Source organism: Glandiceps talaboti, chromosome 10 (genome assembly GCF_964340395.1).
Source record: "Glandiceps talaboti chromosome 10, keGlaTala1.1, whole genome shotgun sequence".
In the NCBI taxonomy this organism is placed as follows: Eukaryota; Metazoa; Hemichordata; class Enteropneusta; family Spengelidae; genus Glandiceps; species Glandiceps talaboti.
In genome coordinates, this window is record NC_135558.1 from 20,466,013 (window position 1) to 20,472,012 (window position 6,000).

Below are 6,000 nucleotides of genomic sequence, written 5' to 3' on the forward strand. Positions count from 1 at the left end.
TTACTGCCCCCAAAAATAGGGTTGGTCGGGTTATCGGAAAAAACGCATTGTTTCTGTTTACTGGTAACTGGTATTAAACGAGTCGTTAGTGTATAACCTTATAACTTTGCTGTAAGTACTTGCCTACGGCCATACTACGTAGAAAACACCGGTTCTCGTCCGATCACCGAAGTTAAGCTGCGTCGGGCGTGGTTAGTACTTGGATGGGAGACCGCCTGGGAATACCACGTGCCGTAGGCGTTTCTATTATATTTTTTTTTTCATTTCTTTTCATTTTACTCGAGATATGTTTGTATGATCATTTTTTTTATCGTTACGAGTCTTACGACAATGACGTGAACTGCTCGGGGTTGCGCATCTTGTGACGAGTGCCATCTACGACAAAAAGTAACATTAGGTTTTTTGTTTTTTTTCATTTCTTTTCATTTTACTCGAGATATATTTGTATGATTATTTTTCAACTTGTTCTGAGAGCAACGAACACCCTGAGCAACAACCACCTGTAGCAACAACATACGACATACCATGAAAACAGTATCTATCTGATACGGCGATCTATGTGTTCACTCACATATTACGATTACAGTTTTAAGTCAGTACGAATAACTTCTCTCGCCATTTAAAAAAAAAATTACTGCCCCCAAAAATAGGGTTGGTCGGGTTATCGGAAAAAACGCATTGTTTCTGTTTACTGGTAACTGGTATTAAACGAGTCGTTAGTATATAACCTTATAACTTTGCTGTAAGTACTTGCCTACGGCCATACTACGTAGAAAACACCGGTTCTCGTCCGATCACCGAAGTTAAGCTGCGTCGGGCGTGGTTAGTACTTGGATGGGAGACCGCCTGGGAATACCACGTGCCGTAGGCGTTTCTATTATATTTTTTTTTTTCATTTCTTTTCATTTTACTCGAGATATGTTTGTATGATTATTTTTTTATCGTTACGAGTCTTACGACAATGACGTGAACTGCTCGGGGTTGCGCCTCTTGTGACGAGCGCCATCTACGACAAAAAGTAACATTAGGTATTTTATTTTATTTTTTCATTTCTTTTCATTTTACTCGAGATATGTTTGTATGATTATTTTTCAACTTGTTCTGAGAGCAACGAACACCCTGAGCAACAACCACCTGTAGCAACAACATACGACATACCGTGAATACAGTATCTATCTGATACGGCGATCTATGTGTTCACTCACATATTACGATTACAGTTTTAAGTCAGTACGAATAACTTCTCTCGCCATTTAAAAAAAAAATTACTGCCCCCAAAAATAGGGTTGGTCGGGTTATCGGAAAAAACGCATTGTTTCTGTTTACTGGTAACTGGTATTAAACGAGTCGTTAGTGTATAACCTTATAACTTTGCTGTAAGTACTTGCCTACGGCCATACTACGTAGAAAACACCGGTTCTCGTCCGATCACCGAAGTTAAGCTGCGTCGGGCGTGGTTAGTACTTGGATGGGAGACCGCCTGGGAATACCACGTGCCGTAGGCGTTTCTATTATATTTTTTTTTTCATTTCTTTTCATTTTACTCGAGATATGTTTGTATGATCATTTTTTTTATCGTTACGAGTCTTACGACAATGACGTGAACTGCTCGGGGTTGCGCATCTTGTGACGAGTGCCATCTACGACAAAAAGTAACATTAGGTTTTTTTGTTTTTTTTTCATTTCTTTTCATTTTACTCGAGATATATTTGTATGATTATTTTTCAACTTGTTCTGAGAGCAACGAACACCCTGAGCAACAACCACCTGTAGCAACAACATACGACATACCATGAAAACAGTATCTATCTGATACGGCGATCTATGTGTTCACTCACATATTACGATTACAGTTTTAAGTCAGTACGAATAACTTCTCTCGCCATTTAAAAAAAAAATTACTGCCCCCAAAAATAGGGTTGGTCGGGTTATCGGAAAAAACGCATTGTTTCTGTTTACTGGTAACTGGTATTAAACGAGTCGTTAGTATATAACCTTATAACTTTGCTGTAAGTACCTGCCTACGGCCATACTACGTAGAAATCACCGGTTCTCGTCCGATCACCGAAGTTAAGCTGCGTCGGGCGTGGTTAGTACTTGGATGGGAGACCGCCTGGGAATACCACGTGCCGTAGGCGTTTCTATTATATTTTTTTTTTTCATTTCTTTTCATTTTACTCGAGATATGTTTGTATGATTATTTTTTTTATCGTTACGAGTCTTACGACAATGACGTGAACTGCTCGGGGTTGCGCCTCTTGTGACGAGCGCCATCTACGACAAAAAGTAACATTAGGTATTTTATTTTATTTTTTCTTTTCTTTTCATTTTACTCGAGATATGTTTGTATGATTATTTTTCAACTTGTTCTGAGAGCAACGAACACCCTGAGCAACAACCACCTGTAGCAACAACATACGACATACCATGAATGCAGTATCTATCTGATACGGCGATCTATGTGTTCACTCACATATTACGATTACAGTTTTAAGTCAGTACGAATAACTTCTCTCGCCATTTAAAAAAAAAATTACTGCCCCCAAAAATAGGGTTGGTCGGGTTATCGGAAAAAACACATTGTTTCTGTTTACTGGTAACTGTCTTTCAGTATTTTCTAGTGGGTATTAAACGAGTCGTTAGTATATAACCTTATAACTTTGCTGTAAGTACTTGCCTACGGCCATACTACGTAGAAAACACCGGTTCTCGTCCGATCACCGAAGTTAAGCTGCGTCGGGCGTGGTTAGTACTTGGATGGGAGACCGCCTGGGAATACCACGTGCCGTAGGCGTTTCTATTATATTTTTTTTTTTTCATTTCTTTTCATTTTACTCGAGATATGTTTGTATGATTATTTTTTTTATCGTTACGAGTCTTACGACAATGACGTGAACTGCTCGGGGTTGCGCCTCTTGTGACGAACGCCATCTACGACAAAAAGTAACATTAGGTATTTTATTTTATTTTTTCATTTCTTTTCATTTTACTCGAGATATGTATGTATGATTATTTTTCAACTTGTTCTGAGAGCAACGAACACCCTGAGCAACAACCACCTGTAGCAACAACATACGACATACCGTGAATACAGTATCTATCTGATACGGCGATCTATGTGTTCACTCACATATTACGATTACAGTTTTAAGTCAGTACGAATAACTTCTCTCGCCATTTAAAAAAAAAATTACTGCCCCCAAAAATAGGGTTGGTCGGGTTATCGGAAAAACACATTGTTTCTGTTTACTGGTAACTGTCTTTCAGTATTTTCTAGTGGGTATTAAACGAGTCGTTAGTATATAACCTTATAACTTTGCTGTAAGTACTTGCCTACGGCCATACTACGTAGAAAACACCGGTTCTCGTCCGATCACCGAAGTTAAGCTGCGTCGGGCGTGGTTAGTACTTGGATGGGAGACCGCCTGGGAATACCACGTGCCGTAGGCGTTTCTATTATATTTTTTTTTTTCATTTCTTTTCATTTTACTCGAGATATGTTTGTATGATTATTTTTTTTATCGTTACGAGTCTTACGACAATGACGTGAACTGCTCGGGGTTGCGCCTCTTGTGACGAGCGCCATCTACGACAAAAAGTAACATTAGGTATTTTATTTTTTTTTTCATTTCTTTTCATTTTACTCGAGATATGTTTGTATGATTATTTTTCAACTTGTTCTGAGAGCAACGAACACCCTGAGCAACAACCACCTGTAGCAACAACATACGACATACCGTGAATACAGTATCTATCTGATACGGCGATCTATGTTGTCATTCACATATTACGATTACAGTTTTAAGTCAGTACGAATAACTTCTCTCGCCATTTAAAAAAAAAATTACTGCCCCCCAAAATAGGGTTGGTCGGGTTATCGGAAAAAACGCATTGTTTCTGTTTACTGGTAACTGGTATTAAACGAGTCGTTAGTATATAACCTTATAACTTTGCTGTAAGTACTTGCCTACGGCCATACTACGTAGAAAACACCGGTTCTCGTCCGATCACCGAAGTTAAGCTGCGTCGGGCGTGGTTAGTACTTGGATGGGAGACCGCCTGGGAATACCACGTGCCGTAGGCGTTTCTATTATATTTTTTTTTTCATTTCTTTTCATTTTACTCGAGATATGTTTGTATGATTATTTTTTTTATCGTTACGAGTCTTACGACAATGACGTGAACTGCTCGGGGTTGCGCCTCTTGTGACGAGCGCCATCTACGACAAAAAGTAACATTAGGTATTTTATTTTATTTTTTCATTTCTTTTCATTTTACTCGAGATATGTTTGTATGATTATTTTTCAACTTGTTCTGAGAGCAACGAACACCCTGAGCAACAACCACCTGTAGCAACAACATACGACATACCGTGAATACAGTATCTATCTGATACGGCGATCTATGTGTTCACTCACATATTACGATTACAGTTTTAAGTCAGTACGAATAACTTCTCTCGCCATTTAAAAAAAAAAATTACTGCCCCCAAAAATAGGGTTGGTCGGGTTATCGGAAAAAACACATTGTTTCTGTTTACTGGTAACTGTCTTTCAGTATTTTCTAGTGGGTATTAAACGAGTCGTTAGTATATAACCTTATAACTTTGCTGTAAGTACTTGCCTACGGCCATACTACGTAGAAAACACCGGTTCTCGTCCGATCACCGAAGTTAAGCTGCGTCGGGCGTGGTTAGTACTTGGATGGGAGACCGCCTGGGAATACCACGTGCCGTAGGCGTTTCTATTATATATTTTTTTTTCATTTCTTTTCATTTTACTCGAGATATGTTTGTATGATCATTTTTTTTTATCGTTACGAGTCTTACGACAATGACGTGAACTGCTCGGGGTTGCGCCTCTTGTGACGAGCGCCATCTACGACAAAAAGTAACCATTAGGTATTTTTTTTTTCATTTCTTTTCATTTTACTCGAGATATGTTTGTATGATTATTTTTTTTATAGTTCACATTAGGCAAGGCTACACCATCATTTTTTGTCATTTTTACCCCTACTTAAATCCACTTAAAAAATTGTTACCAGTTTTCACAGGGTTATAAAAGTGGCGTGTCTCATCTGCAGCGGCCTGCATGCTATCTTCAGAAACGGATCCAGTTTGCTTGGTGACTGCTTTTATATGTCGATTTCAGGCAGTCTCACACTGTGGGGGTGGCATATTCATATTTGCAAGAAAGCGTGTACCTCCACTACGATGGCATCCTATGCTGGAGACTGCCAATGGAAAACGACGGTTAACTTCCGAAATTTTCCCATACTTTCTTGAGGAATTCAATGTTGTTGTCGCCTGACACTGTAAACAGACAAAGCTGATAGATGATGCAAGCCCAGTTCGCTTTTCACGAACATCCAAATTGGCTTTGTCGAACTCACCATCGAGTCCCAAGTTTGGAGCATTGCAAGTTGGGCATGGACGACGGCCAATATATTCAATCAGAATCTCCAAATCCATGAATCGAAAGCCAGTCAGTTCTTCATCATAATCAAAAGTGTCTAATTCATTATCAATGTTTACCTTGGCTGCAGACGACGATACTATGTTAGGACTCGCTTGACTCTGAGAATGGCCACCATGATCGTTGCATATCATGTTGTTGCTTACCATGGCAGCATCTGAGTTGACATTTTGTTTTTCTTCTACGGCACCATTTTTACTAGCTGTCCATCTGTTCCCATAGAACTTCCTTTTCACCTTTCCAAAGTGCTTTTTTTGTCCCTTTGCCATTGTCAGAAATCTCCGATTGTTCCGTAAATTTAAATGTGTACTGTCAGATTTGAATCGATGTGCTTTCGCGCGTCGATACTAATGCATTGTGTAGGGAAATCCAAGATGGCGGCCGGATTCCAAAATGTTATAGAAGCCGTTCTCTGATTGGCTCATTCAAACCCCTCTGCAATGTTAAAATCGTCCAATCACATTGACCAGTTTATGATAAAGACATTTAACAGAAAAGGAATTGCTATTCACAAGCTACTTTTTCG

The 6,000-nt window shown here is 39.2% G+C and overlaps 8 non-coding genes across 8 annotated transcripts; all 8 read left to right on the forward strand.

The window, feature by feature from the left end:
- Positions 1-121: 121 nt before the first annotated feature.
- Positions 122-240, forward strand: LOC144441759 (5S ribosomal RNA). The gene has a single exon (XR_013481474.1). It is a non-coding gene; the product is annotated as a 5S ribosomal RNA (ribosomal RNA).
- Positions 241-752: 512 nt separating this feature from the next.
- On the forward strand, positions 753-871 carry LOC144441760 (5S ribosomal RNA). The gene has a single exon (XR_013481475.1). It is a non-coding gene; the product is annotated as a 5S ribosomal RNA (ribosomal RNA).
- A 515-nt stretch (positions 872-1,386) lies between these two features.
- Positions 1,387-1,505, forward strand: LOC144441761 (5S ribosomal RNA). The gene has a single exon (XR_013481476.1). It is a non-coding gene; the product is annotated as a 5S ribosomal RNA (ribosomal RNA).
- Positions 1,506-2,019: 514 nt separating this feature from the next.
- LOC144441812 (5S ribosomal RNA) lies at positions 2,020-2,138 on the forward strand. Its single transcript, XR_013481525.1, has one exon. It is a non-coding gene; the product is annotated as a 5S ribosomal RNA (ribosomal RNA).
- Positions 2,139-2,675: 537 nt separating this feature from the next.
- On the forward strand, positions 2,676-2,794 carry LOC144441762 (5S ribosomal RNA). Its single transcript, XR_013481477.1, has one exon. It is a non-coding gene; the product is annotated as a 5S ribosomal RNA (ribosomal RNA).
- Positions 2,795-3,331: 537 nt separating this feature from the next.
- On the forward strand, positions 3,332-3,450 carry LOC144441764 (5S ribosomal RNA). The gene has a single exon (XR_013481479.1). It is a non-coding gene; the product is annotated as a 5S ribosomal RNA (ribosomal RNA).
- Positions 3,451-3,965: 515 nt separating this feature from the next.
- On the forward strand, positions 3,966-4,084 carry LOC144441765 (5S ribosomal RNA). Its single transcript, XR_013481480.1, has one exon. It is a non-coding gene; the product is annotated as a 5S ribosomal RNA (ribosomal RNA).
- Positions 4,085-4,621: 537 nt separating this feature from the next.
- Positions 4,622-4,740, forward strand: LOC144441766 (5S ribosomal RNA). The gene has a single exon (XR_013481481.1). It is a non-coding gene; the product is annotated as a 5S ribosomal RNA (ribosomal RNA).
- Positions 4,741-6,000: the final 1,260 nt, after the last annotated feature.